This window comes from Mustela putorius, unplaced genomic scaffold, assembly GCF_011764305.1.
Source record: "Mustela putorius furo isolate JIRA1106 unplaced genomic scaffold, ASM1176430v1.1 tig00003863_pilon_pilon_pilon, whole genome shotgun sequence".
Classification (NCBI taxonomy): Eukaryota; Metazoa; Chordata; class Mammalia; order Carnivora; family Mustelidae; genus Mustela; species Mustela putorius.
This window is the reverse complement of record NW_025422015.1, coordinates 18,714,790-18,735,152: the sequence shown is the minus strand read 5'-3', so window position 1 is coordinate 18,735,152 and position 20,363 is coordinate 18,714,790. Positions and strand designations below refer to the sequence as shown.

The 20,363-nt window shown below is 35.8% G+C and overlaps 1 protein-coding gene across 7 annotated transcripts in view; it reads right to left on the bottom strand.

Moving 5' to 3' along the window:
* The window catches only part of AHI1 (Abelson helper integration site 1), a 209,126-nt gene that overhangs the window by 47,697 nt on the left and 141,066 nt on the right, over nucleotides 1-20,363 (bottom strand). The gene's annotated exons all lie outside the window — the stretch shown is intronic.

Genomic DNA, 20,363 nt, shown 5'->3' with positions numbered 1-20,363 from the left:
ATCTCTAAGCAGATGTATCCGAAAAAAAAATTCTTCAGAATGTCAACAATTTTTTAAAAAGGAAAGAGCAATGAAACAACTTGATTACATAACTTCATTGTGATCACTGGGTTTAAGTTTCTTTTTAAGATATATTTCCTCCAAAACACATGCTCTTTGGTATTTTCTATCCATAATCTAAATCTTTTGACTACCTTTAAAACACTCTTAATAAGGTTATTTTCACTAGATACAAATTAAAGTGGTAAAGCCTTTCTATAAGAATTCTCTGTGTTGTACAGTAGACACTATATTTGATTTTTTTCTTTTCCAAAAAGTAAAATCAAAATGAATGAGTACACGGAAACTTAACAAATCCCTTATAGCAGTTACAAGGAAGACGCAGACCTTAATCTGTTTTATATGTCATGCATTGTATAATGTAGGACATAGTATGTGTACTAAAGAGTAAACTACTTCTTTTCCTACTTAAATGGGATTTGAAAATTAATAGGCGGTGCCTGGGTGATTCAGTGTGTTAGGCGTCCTACTCTTGATCTTGACTCAGATCCTGATCTCAGGGTCATGAGTTCAAGCCCCACACTGAGCATGGAGCCTACTTAATAAAAAAAAATAAAAAAATAAAAAAAAATTAACAGGTTATACAACTATATATGTAATGGAAAATTATCATTATAATCCTTTGTATTTAGGTTGAGTACTCATTCACTTACTTAACAAGTATTTACTGAAATCCTAATGTGCCTAGTACAAGGCTAAGGCCTACATATACAATAAATAGGATCCTTTCTAGAAGGGTTAACTCACTTAGGCTCTGCAGGAAACAAAGGATAATCACGAATTGGCTAGGTGAAGAGATGGAAAGTGTGTCTTGTACCACATGTGTGAGAGTCCAGGGAAGAGAAACCTACAATAGACGAATACGGTGGGAGCCTGAATTAGAGGTTTAAGAGCCTCACTAGCCAGGTGGGGGAGGTGAGGCTGCAGGGGTTAAGTAGGGGCCGGATCATGCACGCTACAGGAGCTCATACTCATACTACCAGCAATGGGAAGAGATAATGGTTTTATGTAGGAGATGCCATAAGAGTTCACAAAACTCTGGATGGTGCTTTTAAAATTAATTTACAGTATTTATTAACACATTAACCAGGAGATTTTAGTGGATAAATCTGGAAATACCTGCTGTCACTACCTGGTAAAAGGGCAGTAATAATAATTTAAGTCAAATGGTACAAATGCCATTCCAACTGTACTGTTTAGCACAGTCTGTAATTCACAATGCATTACTCAGGATATTGTTTCAAGTTCACAACTCTCTTATGACTTTGAGTGTATTTATGTCAAATCACTTATGTAACAGTGGAACTTTTAACTCTTCGCTTCCTTCTTTCGTCTCCAAACCTTTTCTCCTTTATTCTTCTACCTGGTACTATCACAGAAGAAAGCTAATGAAAATGTTCTGAGTGCCTGCCACATTCTAGGTATGATGCTAGTGGCTTATACAGTTCTTATACAATCTGTAGGGCAATCCTGTCAGGGTATGAATTCTTATTTCAATTTCATAAATGAGAAATGTTATGCACAGAGAAATTTAGTAACTTACTAAAGTTAACTATGAGTTACACTTTTTTTTTTTCCTTCAAACTAAATACATGTATAGGACATCCCAGTCTAGAATCAAACATTGAAGAAGCAGCAGCAGAGGGGAAGGGAGGGGCAGAGATCCTAATCCCTCGTGAAAGATCAGACATTTTTTGGTGGCACTATTTAAGTGACTGATTGCAGAGAGGACCAGCAATCCTGGGCCACCAGCAGGTCTACTGTGCTCCTTTCAAGACACCTGAGACCCAGTCCCAGAAAACTGTAAGCATCCGCTGCTGCTGTTCCTCATCCTAGCTCTGGTACATGGAAATAGCACAACTCTGATGAATCTTACGGAAGTAGAAAGGCCGTGTGCACTTATTTCTCTGAATAAGTGCTGAGGTAGCTGCTGGGAAGAAGAGTACAAGAGATTCAGCTTAGGCAAGAGAATCATTCAGGGAGTTCCACATCAGGCTTGTGTCCTTCCGCGGATTTTGATAATGTGGAATTCATCAAACTGGAGTCAGAAAGCCTTTCCTGAATTGTCTACCAGGGCCGGATGATAAGAGTTACTTCAGAGGTACAGGGGTCCAAAAGATGTAAAGATTCTACATTTCCATTTTCCAATTAAATTATCCATGGATTGCCCTCCTCATATAATCAAATCTAGCACACCAGTTCTACATGGCTTTCCAGTCCTGGTAAATACGTTCCACCCTCTACATCCCTGTTGTGGACTGAATTGTATGCCTCCCCTTCCCCCTCCTCACCCGCTCACCCCCCCTCCCCGAATTCATAGGTTGACGCTCTCATCAGGTGACTGTATTTGGAGAGAGGGCCTTTAAATAGATACTTAAGGCCAAATGAGCTCATATGCGTGGGGCCCTAATCCAACAGGACTGGTGTCCTTACAAAAAAGAGGAAGAAATAGCAGGATCACATGTGCATGAGAACACAGGAGGACATTTTGAGAAAGCAGCTGTATGTAAGCCAAGGAGAGGTATCAGAAGAAACTGACCCAGCTGGCTACTTGATTTTGGACTTCTAGTTTCTAGAACTGTGAGCAAATACATTTTTGTTGAAGCCCTCAGTTGATGGTACTTTGTTACAGCAGTCCTGGCAGACTAATACAGTTCTACAGCTGGATGGTGTTGGGCAATCACTCACTACGGCCTGTCATGGCACTGCAAATGGCCAATACTTCACTTCCAGCTATTTTGGGTCCTTACCAGCTTACAGTACTGCATCCAACACCATAATAGTATTATTTCCTGATGCAGAAACAATGAATGGCCTTGTCACCAATATCCTCAGGAGGGAGATAGCTGGGGAGGCTACATCTCTCAAAGCAAAGGAAGTATTTGGAGAATCTCATCCTCATACCATTACTGACATGAAAGTGCAAAACTGCTATACAGTGAGAAATCAGTGTGCTTCACATGCCAAGTCTACATTATGGCAGTGGAATTATGACCATTCCTTCCTCATACTGAAGGTACAGCCATGTGGCTTATGATAATCTGCTTTACATTCCAGTGTGTGTTTTCATCCAATATGCCATCTTCTCATTTGAGGACTACTTACTCTCTTCTGAGCATCTTAGTATACACAGTAAACTTCTCTGCTTGTTTTGATTTGCAGTGGATTCTGTATAAATTGTCTTCCCCATCTCCAATTACACTTTGTTATAATCTCACTGTTTCAGAGTAAAGTAAAGCTCCATAAAAAAGTTGGGAGGGGTGCCTCGGTGGCATAGTTGGTTTAATGTCTGACTCTTGGTTTTGGCTCAGGTTGTGATCTCAGGTTCCTTAGAGAGTGCCCCGCATGGTGCTCTAAGCTCAGTCTGCTTGGGATTCGCTCTCTCCCTCTCCTCCTCCCAGTCATGCTCTCTCTCTCTCAAGTCAATCAATCAATCAATCAATCAATTTTAAAACAAAAACCAAAAAATGTTGGGAGACACAATCCCATCAAGAGGTGTGTTTTAAATTAATCCTGCATCTATATTTTCTCTGTCTTCTGGTAGCTCTTGTCATTAGTCTTGACCATTCTTGTGATGAGTATCTTTTACAACATACCACACAGTGTTCTGGAACTTACATGACAGAGTATCTTCGGCAAGATCTTTGAGCTGACAGAGGAGTTATGACATCTTTCTGCAAAAGAAGTTTAAAAGCATTCATTTACGTGCCCATCCTGGTAATGACAGGTCTGGGAAATGGTCAAATTTTGTCCATGATTCAGATAGAGTCAGAGTTCCTTTTTCTCATAGCCAGCCAAACTGCTTGGGTGCAGGCATGAGGGAGGTGCCATTATGGGTTTTTTGTTTTGTTTTTTAGTTAATTAATTTCTTGATGTTCATTTTTCAGTCTTCCAAGCAGTGCTTGCCAAAGACAATTTCTTGGTTTAATAAAGCAGAGTCTGTCAGGTTGTTTTAAGAGATTTAGGTGAATTCCTCTTTATGTTATCTTCTGAGAGATTTTTCATGATTATTGTTGTCTCTGAAGAAGTGTCAATGGTTCTTGAAACCAGTGTACTGAAGGAACATTAACCAGTATTTTTCAGCAGCAGAGATTTCTTGCAACTTTGTCTCTAAAATAATCAAAGAATCAATATTCATAATGGTTCCAAGTCATTCAACAGGCTAAGTTATGTTGAATAAACTCAGACACCTGAGTACTTTCTCCTCTCTGATTGCCCCAGCTGACTCTCTGGTCACTGGGGAACTTCTTTGTGCTAGGCTGCAGCCAATGTGCATCTGGATCCCATCACCTTCCCTCTGCTTTCTTCCTTGCTTAACTTGATTTCTGACTTCCCACCTCTAAAGACTCTTGAAAGAATGAACTTCTCTTGTTTTAAGCCATACCATATTTATGCTAATTTGTTATAATAGCCCTAGAAAACTAATATATATGAATTTTACTTTGGGGAATGTTGGATTTTCTTGTACTCCCTTAAAGAGTATAAGACCTTTGTACTTGTACAAAGTGTTGGACCTTTTTCTGGCATGTAGTTACTTGTTAGTTTTGTTAGGGAACCTGGACTGGATCCTGATGGAAGAACCAAGGGGCACTCAGAGACTTTGGACAACTGGAGGTTTTTTTTTTAACACTGGTGGGCTCAGAGGAGAGTGTTCTCCAAAGGTCTGACACCCCCCCACCCCCCCAGCACAAGCAGGGAGGGTAGTTTATACCCTTCTACTTCTGCATACTTGGTACTTTTGACATGCATGCGGGAAACTGGGTAGGGAAGAAGAACCTGAAAGGGCTTTGAGACAGGAACTGGAATTCCCTTGCTGCTTTAGTTTGTTATCTTAGTGTACAGTTTTCCCCTTATCAGTTTTCCCCTTTCCAGGTTTGATTTTAAGTTGGTTAGAGTGGATTAGGGAGGATTTTAGTCTAGGGCTCAGTAACCCCCACTACCAGGGTGTGACCCTCCTGATAATTCTACTTGATGCCCACATATTATAAGGTTTGTTTCAACCTGGCTGTCGGGAATATGAATTGTTCCCATTCTCTGTGTAGCCTACTAATTCCTGATGGTTCTTTCCTTATGGAGATTTATCCCAAACATGGGCACATCAGTACTCAGCCAAAGACTTATTAAGGGTACTTTTATGGTTACTGGCAGGATTATGACCAATTAATGTAAGGTGAAACAAAAAAGTAACATCTCAGTAATTGTTATTTATTTATTTATTTATTTTTGCCAGATGCCTTGGTACAGTTAAAAGCACAGTAACTAAAATGTGTAGTTTTAGTGCTCATGATAAAGGCACTTACAACCTTATTATATTTTTCGCATTCCTTAAGAAAGCACATTAATCTTTTATAGAGAAATATTTAAGTTACATAAGCCTAACTTGTGCACAAGTGATAATATGACCTTTTTTTTTTTTTTTTAATTTTATTTTATGTATTTTCTCCTCATGAATGGCCCTCTCCTCTATCCTTAGAGTGACCTCTGGCTGTGTGGCTGGTCTTGTGATTTTTACCACTCTGGGTAAACAGAAAGCGACTCACATGCTTTTGAATGTTCTTAGAATTATTGGAGCAAAGAGAGCAGATATTTCTTTTTGCAGATTCCGTAAGGATTGTGCAGAAATGGGTATGGTTTAAGCCAGGCAGCTCCACTTACAGCACTGTTTTTTTATGTAGTTACAATGTGATGGGACTGCAGCTTTTTAAAACTTTGAAAAAGCCTGAGAGACGTAACTGCTACCTGAAACAAAATATTTATAATAGTTTGTGTCTCATATGCTGTTTCTTACTGCTTGGACATTTAGGAAACATTCTTAATGAATCTGTAAATCTCTGAGGACAGGGATCCTGCCGACCCCTCCCCCTCCCCTCCACTTCTTTTCAGTTGTAAACTTCTTCATAGAAGAGGTCTTAGGTACAGCTGTAGCACTTCAACTCAAACAACAGTTTATACATCTTGATTTTTTTGTTGTTCGTTTGTTTTGTTTTTTCTTTTTTTAACTGTGTATTTCTTTGGACTTAAAATGGCTATGCCAGCCTCATCACAGTGTTTTCAATCCTTTCTGGGTTAAAGCTGAACTTTCCATCTGTCAGCGCCTGTCTTCTTTGCTAGTTTCTGTCCTTGTTCTACAAACACAGGTCTTTCTTTTATATTATTCAGTCTTGCTAAAGCTTTGGGATCACCTTACAGATCAGTCTGAGTTCCTGTTAAATGAGGCACATTTAGTGTGTATTCCCTAAGTTCTGGTGCCTATTTCTCCTTCACATTTTTTTTTTTTTTAAGATTTTATTTATTTATTTGACAGAGGGATCACAAGTAAGCAGAGAGGCAGGGGGAAGCAGGCTCCCTGCTGAGCAGAGAGCCCAATGCAGGGCTTGATCCCAGGACCCTGAGATCATGACCTTAGCAGAAGGCAGAAGCTCAACCCCCTGAGCCACCCAGGTGTCCCTCCTCCTTCACATTTTGAAATGAGGCCACAGAGCAGCAAAGGAAGACAACAGAAACTGGATAAGCTAAAGGCCTCAGACAACCATAGTCCTCCTGTCTGATCACACTTGTTGTGTCAGAGTCTCATGAGGTGCTGCCTGCTCTGCAGATGGTGGGCCCCACTGGCTCAGGAAGGTGTCAGTGGCACAGAGCTCAGGAGTAAACTTGCCCAGCACCCTGTCTCACTGAGCACCGTGCACTTGAGCATTGGTGTGCCAGCTCACCAGCCAAGCTGCAGCCAGCCAGCCTCCACATTAGGCCCCCTTTCCTGCCCTGGCTCTGCCTGCCCACTGCCCCCAGTAATTACTTAACAAGTAAAATAAGCTTTAAGAAAGCCCCATTCCTCAATAACATCAATTACAGAATATTTGATCATTATTATGAAAATAGAAACAAGGAACAGATTAAAAAATGTTAGCAGGAAACCAAATTTGACAACAAATTCTGAATTGCACAGAAGTGCATTACTGAATATCCAAAGACTAAATACTTTTCTAAGAGTGACACTGGACCTATATTTTACTTCATGCAAGGAGTAAAGAAATATACAGCCCTATGTAAGCATCATGTGCTAAAATATACACGATCTCTTATGATTATTTCCGTAAGTACTGTGTAAGATACCCAAAAGATATTTATAAAAAAGACACCAAGAAAAAAAAAAAAAGACACTAAGGTCCTGTTATTTTGAACTGATCTTATCTGGATAATAATAATAAATTAAGAAAACAGAGATAAAAAAGTAAATAATTGCACAAAGTTTATTGTTTCTGTACCAAACTATCTGTTTCTATCCTGCTATATAATGTGAACTTTATATACACTTCATCAGACAAATATTTGAAAATATTTGATCCAAATACCTTCTGGTAAAGTAACTAGGGTAATGGAAAGAATACTAAACTAGGAATCAAAACTTTGAGTTTCCAGTCCTGTTTGGGGCATCCAAGGCTGAAGCATACCACAAAAACACACACTGATGTCTGTAGATGATGAAGGGGTGTGGGCCTGATGCTATGTATGTATATGGTATACCCTCCAGCTTTAAAATTCTCTTATACCAGGCACTCCAATAACTATACTAAAAGAAGAGCATTCATAGATTTTAAAGTAAATTCAAAATATTAATTTGTTGGGTAATAGTGTAACTGTATAATTTGTGATCATCCATGAATTGGAAAAGCTTGTTTGACTGCTGCAACACTACAGAGGATAAGCCTCCTGGTAATAAATAAAGAACAATGACAGTAAAACATTTCTTCTGAATTAACATTTGGAAATACTACTTCTTTGACAAATATGAATGGCTTGACCTTTGGACTTCAGAAATAAAGCTACTCATTTTATACAATGATTAGTATTCACTTAAAACGTTTCTTACTGGAAATCTAATTTATATATTTTGTTACAGTGAATCTTTAGTGCTTCATTTGAAAAGGCTCCAAAATGTATCTTTTTGTTGAGATGTGTTTTAAAAAATCAAGAGAATGATGCAAATTTTTTTGGACTAGACTACAGATTTTTGTTTTGTTAGTGAAGAAAAAAATGACACTGTAATTTAATTTTCCTTCTTGGGAGGGATAGGAAAGGAAGAATTATGAATCACTGGTTTAGATTAGGGTCCCAAAAGTGTGGTCTCCAAACCAGCAACAGCAACATTACCTGAAGTTTGTTAGAAATGCTAATTTTTAGGGGGAGGAAAAAAAAAAGAAATGCAAATTCTTGGGCCCCATTCCAGAGCAATTAAAATCATACATTCTGGGGATGGGCCCAGGAATCTGTGTTTTAACAAGCCTTCCAGATGATTCTAACATACCTAAAGTTTATTTAGTTAATACTTTATTTCAATGATCTACTTTATAAAACATGCATACTTGTTTTTTGCACATATCAAGTATGCAACTGAATGGGTAAGAAACATAAAGCCAAATCTTTTAACAAAGTGTTATTGGCAAAACTTAAAAAAAAAAAAAAAAAAAAGTGAACCTGTTCCTCCTTTCCTATTATTTTTACTTATGTCACTTAGCTTTCCTCTTGTCTTGCTGAAATGTTGACTAGCTCCAGATTTGAGTAATTTAACATCTATTTTGTCATTTTATCAAAAAGCACATGCTCAAACTGCAACTACGAGTCAGGGCAAATATTTCTTAGGTTTCCCTACAATCTCTTGAGGATTAGTAAAACTTTTAAAATAGAAAAATAAGCACAATTGAAAAATCAAATCTGTTCATCTGGCAGTAATTATGACATCCCTACTATGTAAGCTACTCTTACAGGCTAGGAAGATAGCAGGGAACCATACCAAAAAAGATCCATGCTCTAAGAGAGCTTATGTTTTATTGCATGTTTCATTGTTTTTGGTCTGGTAGCTCTTTTCCAAAAAGGGATATTCTTAGTATTTGTAAAAGTTACTCTTCTGTTTATCTACTTTGAAGTTGCTGATACATAGTACCAGGGTATATGCTCATATTAAATTCTAAAATAATAATTTATAATTCCTTCAGAAAAGGATGATGAATTTCTTTAAATTCTCTTAATAAACCATGAGCTATGAGTAAATAAAAAAGTATTAATAAGAAAGAGCTAGATGCAGATAACACATCTAAACAAAAATAAATTCAAGTATTTGCAAAGAACATATTTATGAACAATTTATAGACACAGTTTTAGTAGTTATAAATTTTATACTCCATGGTTTAAACAGAGTGTTTTATAGAGATTATAGATAGAGATATATCCCTTATGATAAGTGAATGTTCTTCCTTTACTGTACCGCATTTATTACTTGGTTTTATCTATGTGTAGATGATGCTTTCCTGGCCAGGTCTTTTCATAAGTCATAGAGCTGTGAGAGGTAGTAAAAGAATTTTTAAAATACTGAAACATGAAAATTTATAAATATTAAAATGAAAAAATGTATAAACTTGTGAAGACTATACAGACAAACAGATAAATGTTAAAAACTTAAAAATAAATATAGGTAAATAAGTTAGGAAACGGTCTTCAAATAGACCTGTATTGCAAAACTACTTAGGAAAAGTCTTTTCTAAACTTGAATAGGCATGTACAGGAACTCAAAAATGTCTAAGTGAGCTGCAATTTCCACTGTTTTTTTTTTTAGAGTGAAGTACAGGTGTACATCTCTGTGCTTAAACACCCACTATAGGGATAATAGACATATTACTTAAAAGTAATGTAAGGTCTGGAGACAAGTCTTTTGAGAACGAAATTTAAATCTCTTTTTGATGCTTAATGTCATCTTCAAGATTTTCTGGCCACCAACCCTAACTTTAAAGAGTTGCAGTCCTTGATATTACAGAAACTTTTGAGAACTACTTAAGAGCACCCCTAAATACATTTGTTAAATTTATTAACAGAACTCATTCAAATTATAAGCAATTTCTAACAATATGAATTAATTGATGTCTCGTTCATATAATAAATATCTCAAGTGTATGCTATATATACGGCAGTGTACACAGTATGGGAAAGACAAAGAAATGTAGCCTATGGTTCTTGACCTGAAAATGCTTAGAATAAAATTAAGAAAAACATACTGTTCCAAGCATTATATACTATAAATCTTTATTTTTAAAGTTTAGCAGAAATTAATATATTTATAAGAATCTGCTTTGTTTTTGATATATTTTACATAAAAACAACACTACATTTATATGTCTTAGTCTTACTCAACCAAGGTTTTAAATGTATTAGTTCTAAAGCAAGTATATAAATCTCAGTTTGGGTCATTTCTCAGCATCGATATACATTTACTGTTATTTAATAATCTGCTATGCTATAGGTATGTATGTATTCATCTAGCTATATCCAGAAATATGTGTATCTACCATTTATTTAATATTTACTACATGCCAGGGATGTGAAAAGCACATAGGGTATATACGCATAATCCTTTTTTAAAAAAATTTTAGAGAGAGCAAGCAAGCGCATGAGTAGGGGGAGGGGCAGAGGGAGAGAGAATCTCAAGCAGACTCCCCACTGAATGTGGAGCCTGAAGTGGGACTTGATCTCACAACCCTGATCATGACAGGAGTTGAAACCAAGAGTTGGACACCCAACTGACCGAACCACCTAGGTGCACAAAATGCATATTCTATGCATGTGTGTTTGTAAACATACACACACATTCATAACCACCACCGTATTTAGTATTTATTATGCTTTTAATTTCTTTAATTACAAACTAAAATAATTTTTATTTGCCTAAATCACAGACTGGAAGATTCTAGATAGTAGTAGATCTATTTTCTCCTAGCCTATGATGGCCCTCTTAGCGCAGTGGGCAGTGTGTCAGTCTCATAATCTCCTAAGCCTATGCTTCTAATCTGTAAATTTACATATTTAATTTTGAAGTTAGAGGCCTTCATGGAACCAAGTAAATATGAGGCTGCTTGGTTCACTGTGACTTTCCTTAGGGTTATGCTGAAAGGAAGGTGTTAAAAACTTGGTATTTCTATAAAAGAAGGTACTTGAAGAAGATCATCAAAACATTTTCTTTATATTAGCTTCTTAGTCACAATTTGTTGAGGTCAATGAACTGGGAAATTAGGTGGCAAACTGAAATTGGGCTAACATGACAGCTTATATATGTATCTTAACATGGGTGCCCATCTGATTACTGCAGTTTATATTTAAGGGTGGAGGGAATTACTAAAATGACTATAGGAGGAGTTAGTTAGGAAAGACTTTGCAAAAGAAACTTGAGTAATCAGTTTATAAATGTAAAGAGAGAAGCTTTTCAGGTTGCTAATAGCTAGACATCAATAATTCACTGCTCATCTTAAGCACTGATGCTCATCTATTTCCAATTCTAATGTCAATCCAAATATTGTAGGGAAAGCTCATGTACACTCATGTGAACATTTGGTTTAGTGGGGAAGAAGATAAGAATAACAGAAAGATATGAAAAAGATTAATGGGAAACATCCCTACATTACTATATAATTTTAATTGTGTAATGTATGGAGATGTATACATATAAGTAAGACACTATAAAACTTACCAAACAGTATTTCAAATGGAAAAACAAGAATTGGCGAATAGAATTTTAAAGATGCAAATGGAAAACTTGAGCTTATGAAGAAATGAGTAGAGAAGCACTTTTGGAAAGGGGGAGAAAATCTGGCTCTTCCAAAAGGCAAGAACACTGACAAAAAATGGTCAAACCTAACTTTTTAAGAAGTCTGAATATTAGCCAAAGCACTACAACAATCCAAGGATCATGTAATCACAAAAACCCCAGATGAATCTTGGCAAACACTGCAAGATTTGTGGAGTTTTAACCTGTCCCATTCCCATTAACCTCTTGCCAGCTCTATGGCAGCCTTGAAAACAGACTCACAACTATGGTAACCAAAACCTAGCAGGCTAGCAGTGACCAGATAGCACATAATAGGCTGAAAGTCTCCAAAGTCCTATATTCAGAGAAGTACCACTATATGACCTACGTGGCAGCTCCTGAAAAGTCTGTCAAGTTCCATTCTCTGGGCTCGTCTTTACATGGTGTGACTCAGAGCCAGCAGTATGTACAGCTGTATCCTGAGGGCATTTGTCAAAAACAAAGAGTGGCAACTTAGGTGATGATATGAGTTAGGACAAATAAGGAACTGGACAAAAAACCTGAAAGACAAAATTGGGAAATGACATGTCTATAGGATACTCTGAAAACCTCTAACATTCCTGGAAACCTAGAAGGCCATGGGCATGTGCAGGACTGTGTGTATTCCCAGAGAAGGCTCTAATTTTTCATCTCTGGTTAACCTTGACAGTTTTTGCAAGCAGAAAGTGAAGTGTAAGTAAGGCAGAGTTATAAGCTGCCTATTGAAGCAATGAAAACAAATCCCAACACACACACAGAACCCCTTGGAAAAGGCTACACAACTTAGTTCCAGGCATTTAAGGAAATTTCTATCCAACCATTAACTGACCAAACAGACACCTCAGTGGTCAAACAACACAAAAAATACAGACTTTATAATATAGAATTACTCCAGGAAAGTCACCAACTAAATAAATATTAACAGTAACAATAACAAAAATGACATGCCATGGGGAGCAGGTGTAGAAAATCTAATTTCCAGATGTGCCACATTATACCATTTCAAATGTCTAGTTACCAACAAAAAATTATGATACACAAAAGGGAGCAGTAAAGTATAACCATACAGCGGAATTAAATAAGTCAACAGAAATTGTCTCTGAGGAAGCCCAGACATAGATTTACTTGGTTAAACACATACATACACACACACACACACACACACACACACGTATGTTTACATATATATGTCACAGTGATTAGAAAATACCAATAAAACCAGAAATTATTAATAGAATACAAATTCCAGAGTTTAAAACCAGAAATTACTAATAGAATACAAATTTCAGAGTTTAAAATTTGTATTAATAGAATACAAATTATAATATTAACTAGAAGCGTTCAAGAGATTTGAATCAGTAGAGGAAAGAATCAGTGAACTTCTAAGATAAGTAAATTGGGATTACCTAGTTTGAGGAACAGAAATAAAAAAGAAGAATGTCAGAGCCTCAGAGATGTATGGGATACCAACTATACTATCATATGCATGGGAATCCCAGAAGGAGACAAAAGAGAGAAAGGGGAGAAAAAAATATTTGAGTAAATAACAGCCCCAAACTCCCCAAATCTGATGAAAAACATTAATGTGCACATCCAAGAAGCTAAACATACTCCAAAAGAATAAACTTAAAAAGATCCACATCTAGAAATATTGCAATCAAACTACTGAAAGACAAAGACCCAGAACCTTGAAAGTAGCAAGAGAAAACACATCACATAGGATTCTCAATAAGACTAACAACAGACTTCTCATCAGAAATCTTGGGAGGTCAAAAGTTAGTAGGAATAGACTTTCAGCATTTTGTGCTAAAAGACTCACATATCATTCAACATGTAGCAAAACTATCTTTTAAAAAGGAAAGAGAGGGGCACCTGGGTGGCTCAGCAGGTTACGTCTCTGCCTTTGGCTCAGGTCATGAACTCAGAGACCTGGGATCGAGCACTGCATTGGGCTCTCTGCTCAGCAAGGAGCTTGCTTCCTCCTCTCTGACTGCCTCTCTGACTCCATGTGATCTCAAATAAATAAAATTTTAAAAATCTTAAAAAAAAAAGGAGAAATTAACATATTCCCAGATAAATGATAACAGAGATCATAACTAGCAGATCTGCCCTTTAAGAAAAATTATGGGAGTCCTTCAGTTTGAAACAAAAGGGCATTTTGACAGTAACTCAAGTCTACATGAAGAAATAAGAGCAGAGGAAAAGGTAACTACATAGATAAATATAAAAGGGTATTTTTTTTTTTTTTTGGTAACTCCTCCATCTGATTTAAAAGACAACTTCATAAGGAAATAATTATAAAAAAGTGTTGATGAGCTTACAATGTATAATGCTGTAATCTGAGTAACAATAATAGTATAAAGGAGATAAAAGGAAAAATCGCTGCATTACAGTAAACTTTTAACATACTACTGAAATTAAGCTGATATTAATCCAAACTAGATTAAGTTAAAATTTTAACTGTAATTCTCGGGGTAACTACTAAGAGAAGTCATATTTTTTAAAAAAAGGGAATTAAAATACTATAGTGAAAAATATTAATTTAACTAGAAAAAGTGAGCAATAAAAATTAAAAAATAAAAGAAAAAGATATATCAGACATAAAACAAAACTGGGTGGTGCCTGGGTGGCTCAGAAGGTTAAGCATCTGCCTTTGGCTCAGGTCATCCCGTCCTGGGGTACGGGATCAAGCCTGACTGGGCTCGCTGCTCAGTGGGGAGTCTGCTTGTCTGCTTCTCCCTTTCCCTCTGCCCCTCCCCACCTCATGTTCTCTTTCTCTCTCAAATAAATAAATAAAATCTTTAAAAAAAAAAAAAAGGAAAAGGAAACAAAATTGGTGTGCCTGGGTGACTCAGTCAGTGAAGCATCCAACTCTTGATTTTGGCTCAGGACTTGATCTCAGGGTTGTGAGATATGTGAAATGGAGCTCTGCATCAGACTCTATGCTAGGCATGGAGCTGGCTTAAGATTCTCTCTCCCCCTCTCCCTCTGTTCCTCTCCCTCCCAAAAAAAGAGAACAAAACGACACTGTGGACTTAATTCTACCCCATCAGTAATTACTTTAAATGTAGATAGATTATACGCTCCAAACAGAAAACACAGATTATCAGAATGGGAAAAAAAATGATCCAACTATATGTTGTCTATAATAGACACATTTTAGATTTAAAGACAAAAAAAATTAAAGAGGATTAAAAAAATAAACCACACAAACAGAAATCAAAAGAGGACTGGAGTGGCTATTATAGTATCAGGCGAAATAGAATTTAAGAAAAAGATCATCAGTAGAGACAAAGAACAACATTCTAAATGATAAAAAAAAAAAAGTCAGTCAATTAGGAAGACATAAGTATGTATAAATACATGTGCACGTAATACAACTTCTAAGTATGTATGCCTCTAAGTACATATGGCAAAACTGGTAGAACTAAAATGTGAAACAGGTCCATAGCAATGTTTGGAGACTACAATACCCCACCTTCAACAGTGATAAGAACTAGGCCCAACATCAATCTGGAAACGTAAGACCTGATCAATACCATAAGCCAACTAGATTTAGCAGACATCTATAGAATACTGCACCCAACAAAAGCAGAGTACATATCCTTCTTACATGCACACAGAACATTCTCTAGGATAGACTGTAAGCTATGCCATAAAATAAGCCTTTAAAAAAACTCCTGAAATCATAGAAAGCATGTTCTCTAACCACAAAGAAATAAAAACAGAAATCAATTTTGAATCTTTGGGAAATTCATAAATGTGTGCAAATCAAACAACACACTCCTAAATAACCAACAGATCAAAAAGAAATCAACCTGGGAAATTAGGAAAAGATACACACAAAAAAGTAAACACAATATGCCAAATTGTACGAATGCAACAAAAAGCAGTGTTCCGAGGAAATTCTGTAGCTGTAAATGCTTTTATTGAAAAGAAAGATATTAACTCAATAATTTAATTTTATACTTTAAAACTAAAAAAGTAAGACTAAATGTAAAGTAACAGAAGGAAGAAAATGATAAACACTAGCATGGAAGTAAATGAGATAGCAGATAGAAAAAGTAGAAACAATCATCAGAAGTTATTATCAACAGTTATATGCCAATAAGCTAAGCAACCTAGATGAAATGGATGCATTCCTGGAAAACTATAAACTCCCAAAAATTGAATCAGAAAAAGAATAAAGAAAATTAATAAAACTAAAAATTGGTTCTTTTGAAAGATCAATAAAATTAACAAAACTTTATCTAGACTGATCATGGGATGAGAGGTAACATTCAAATTAATAAAATCAAGTATGAAAGAAGAGATAACAGAACTGGCCTTAGACAAATAAAAAGGAGTGCTGTTATCAACTGTATGCTAACAAATTAAGTAGCCTAGATAAAATGAATACATTCCTAGAAAGACACAAAACTGATTAAAGAAGAAAAAGAAAACCTGAGTATAATGAGATTGAATTAGCAATCAAAAAACTTCCCACAAAGAAAAGCCCCCACACGGTATGCATTACTGGCGAACTGTACCAAAGGTTTAAAGAAAAAATAACATCAATCTTTCACAAACACTTCCAAAAAGTAAGAGAGAAATGAACACTTTCCAAATCATTCTATGGAGTATTGCTGTAATTCCAAAACTAGACAAGGCTAAGATTTCTTATGAATATTGATGTAAAAGCATTAATAAAACACCTGTAAACAGAATCTGCAACATGTAAAAGGAATTACCCACCATAACCAAATGAAATTTATCCTAGGAATGAGAGTTTGGTTTAATATGAAAATCAGTGTAAAAGACCAATATATACGTGTTGGGTAAAGGGAGAGAGAGAATCTTAAGCAGGCTCCTGCTCAATGTGAGACTGATCTCACAACCCTAAGAACATGACCTGTGTCAAAATCAAGAGTTGGGTACTGAACAGACTGAGCCACCGAGGTGCCCCTAAAAGACCACATTAATAGCATTAAGGACAAAACCCATATAGTTACGTCAATAGATAATGCAAAATAATTTAATGAAGTCCAACCGCCTTTCCTGATAAGACACTCAAGGAACACAAAGGAACTTTCTCAACCTGATACAGGCGATGTACAAAAAAGCATACTTAATGGTCAAAGACTGAGAGCCCCCCTACCCCATATTAGGAACAAGACACTGAACTGGAAATTCTAGCTAGGATAATTAGGCAAGGAATAAAAAGGCATTTGGGTGGAAGGGAAGAAGTGAAACTACCTCTATTAGTAGATGACATGATCTTATATATAGATAATCAGAAGGTATGCACAAAAAACCACTCAGGACATCTTTTAGAATAAATAAATTCAACAAGGTTGTGGAATACAGCATCAATAAACAAAAATCAAGTATATTGTTATACCTGAGGAATGAACAATCCAAATATAAAACCAATTCATTTGCAATCTCATAAAAAAATGAAGTACTTCAAATGAAAGTCCAAGAATTATATACTGGAAATCATAAAATATCTTTGAAAGAAATTAAAGAATATCTAGATTAATTGAAAGAGCCATGTTACTAGATTAAAGACTTAATAGTAAAATGAAAATATTCTTCAATTTTGATCTACAGATTCAACAAAATCCCTATCAAAAATTTTACAGAAACTGAGAAGGGGATTATAAAATTCACATGGAAACAAAGAACCTAGAATTGCCAAAACAAACTAGAAGAAGAATAAAGTTGGAGGACATACCCTAATTTTAAAACTACAAAGGTAAAGAAATTAAAACAGTAGTTTACAGATATAAACACAGCAATATGGAATTATATGCAATATAATTAAGAGCCCAGATAATAAATCCTTACATTCACAGTCAAGTGATTTTTGACAGGGTGCCAAGATAATTAAATGGGGGAGGAATAGTCTTTTCAATAAATGGTGCTGCTAAAACTAGATAGCCACAAGCAAAAAAATAAAGTTGCACTCCTAATTCACACTATATACAAAAATTAACTCAAAAAGGATTCTAGAACTAAAGGTAGAACTAAATGTATAAAACTTTCATAAGAAAACTGGAATGAATCTTTGTGACCTTGGATCAGACAATGGTTTCTTAGATAAGACATCAAAACACTGAGTGACAAAAGAGTAGATAAACTGGACTTTATAAAAATTTTTTAAAAATGTTGTGCTTCAAAGGGCACAATCAAGAAAGAGAAAAGACAACCTAAGAATGGGAGCGATTTTCTGCAAATTATATATCTGATAAAAGACTTGTATTCAGAGTATATAAAAAACTCTTACAAGTCAATAAAAAGACAACCCAACTAGACATACATAATTATATTTACATATTTATATATAATTTATATAGTTATGCAATTGATGTATATACAGCATGTATATATTTATACATCATAAGCCTGGCACACAGTAAGTACTCATTCAGTAAGTGTTAGATATAACTATTATTATTTAACTCCTAAAGTTCTTTGAGTTATTATAGAGGCTTTGTAATAACATATTTCTGTAGGATGCCCACATTTATAAATGTGGTCCTGTCTTCCAAATTAATTATAGATTTGCTAACTTTAACTCAATTTCTAAAAACAATTCATTTTTACATTTGGCATAATAATCTCTCAATCTAATATATACATATACTTATATAACATTCACTAAAAAAAATCTAATTAATAATATAGTAAAACAGAATTAACATTTGCCCAATTAGGAAATGGGAAAAGGATTTGAATAGATCTTCCAAAGAAGATACACATAGAGCAATTAAAAAATGCTCTGCCCTTAGTCACTAATGAAACATAAATCAAAGTCACAAGATACTACTTTCCACCCACTAGGATGGCTATAGTAAAAAGGACAATAATAAGTGTTAGTGAGGATATGGAGAAATTTAAACCCTCATACATGGCTGGTGGGATTATAAAATGGTTTAGCCACTTTGAAGAATATTTGGGCAGTTCCTCAAAATGTTAAACAGAGAGTTACCATATGACACAGCAATTCCAGTACTATTTATGCCCAAGAGAACCGAAAACATGTCCACACAAAGACCTATACTCAGATGTTTACGTAGTATTACTCATCATAGCTAAAAATGGAATCAACCCAATGTTCAAGAGATTAATGGATAAAGTAAGGTATATCCATGTACCAAAATATCATTCAGCCATAAAAAGGAATGAAATTCTAATGCATGCTACAACACAGATGAACTTTGAAATCATTATGCTAAGTGAAAGAAGCCAGATACAAAAGGTCACATATGATTTAACTGCATTTATATAAAATGTTAAGAGTAAGCAAATCCATACTGATAGAAAGTAGATTAGTATTTGCGGGGGCTAGAGAGAGGTGGTGATGGTGGTGGCGATTTCTAATGAGTATGGGATTTCTTTTTTGGGTAACAAATATACTTTAAAAGAGAGTGGTGATGGTTATAAAACTGTGAATATACTAAAACTCACTGAATTATAGACTTTAACAGGGTAAAATTTTTAAAAAAATTTATTTGGAGAGAGAATGAGTGAGAGAGAAAGGGCAGGGGAAGGGACAAAGAGAGAGGGAGAAGCAGACTCCCTATTGATCAGGGAACCTGACTACAATGAGGGGCTCAATCCTGGGACCTTGGGATCATGACCTGAGCTGAAGGCAGATGCGCTTAACCAACTGAACCACCCAGGCACCCCTATCAGGGTAAATTTTATGCTATGTAAATTAAATCCAAATAAAGCTGTGATTCAAAAAAGAGGATCACAGAAATTATGGTTATGGGAAGTAAAATTGGTTATGATAAATAAAACAACAGATTTGAGCAAAAATACAGAGTTCTCCATGAAACAGCAGAGAGCCCTGATTCTGGCTATGGAACCATGGACAAGAGAGGTTCAACTGCAGAAATATAATGGAAGAGAAAGAAATACATGTGGGACATAAGAGAGAGAGAGCTAAGATGAATAAGTATATTACAAGGTTTTGCTGGTAAGAACTAAGCAGCTAGTAGCACCAGTGACAGAAAATTACCATGGAAAGGTCCAATGAAAGTCCTGGGAAGACAGGAATTTTGAGCTGTACTCATTTTTAGGTTCTTTGGGTCAACAACTGTTAACGGCCTAAGTACTTCTTACAAAGATTTTTCTAGCAGAACGGAGAAAGGAAAGAATAAGATCAGAAACATCAATTGAGGAGTCAGTCATACTTAGGTATCAGCTGAAACTTACATGTATACAATGAGTTTTACAATAAGTCTCAAGGAAGAAGGGATGAAGCCCAATCACATCATTCTTGGGTAATAGTTACAATTACCTTCTCATTCCTTCACTCCAGTTCTTCAAACAGCTGTCTGTGGCATGTGGGTAGCATAGTTTGAAGTGCAGCAGGTGTCTGTAATTTCCTTTCTCAAGGTCACAGGTGACTCTGCCAGTGCACTAGATAAACCACAGCTTCTGGGCCCCTTTCTTCCCACCAAACCCCAAGATCCCCTTCTCACATCCAGATTACTCTCTGCTACTTATATGACTTTAACTCACCCAAAGCTATTAAAACTGAATTATTTCCAGGAAATCTACTAAGACTCCATCCACTAACCTCAAATCATATCTGATTAAAATGTCTTGGTGGGCAGGTGGATATTTTCCAAAGTATGTATTTTTTAAAATTGGCTTTCTTAGGTAACTTTATATTAGATTTATTCAGAGGGAAGAGTCCTATATG